The sequence below is a fragment of the Daktulosphaira vitifoliae genome, unplaced genomic scaffold (genome assembly GCF_025091365.1).
Source record: "Daktulosphaira vitifoliae isolate Bord-2020 unplaced genomic scaffold, ASM2509136v1 Scaffold_2, whole genome shotgun sequence".
Taxonomy (NCBI): Eukaryota; Metazoa; Arthropoda; class Insecta; order Hemiptera; family Phylloxeridae; genus Daktulosphaira; species Daktulosphaira vitifoliae.
In genome coordinates this window covers 23432573-23432937 of record NW_026099573.1, presented here as the reverse complement: position 1 = coordinate 23432937, position 365 = coordinate 23432573, and positions in this window count along the sequence as shown.

The following is a 365-nucleotide window of genomic DNA, read 5'->3' as shown; positions in this document are numbered from 1 at the left end:
ATTTAAATGGCGGTAGACTTTTATTAAACAAAATTATAACACTAAAATAGACGTATAAACACTAAAAGAAAATATATGTATATACAGTAAGGAAAAGTAAAATAATCGAAGTAAACATAATACACGATGACAACAGCGGCGGGGTGTAGCGGTCGTGTAGCGTGTCGCGGACTAGACAGTCTGAACTGAACTAACTGAACTGACTGATTCTTCCGATATATATATAGCTCCGATAAGGCTCTCGCTAATTCTAGAATATTCTATACCCGCGTAGGTTATCTTATGGCGTTATCGAAGTTTCTCGAAGGTTTTTGATAACGAGAACATTCGAGAATATTCGTTGCGTATGTTTTGGTCGCTACATC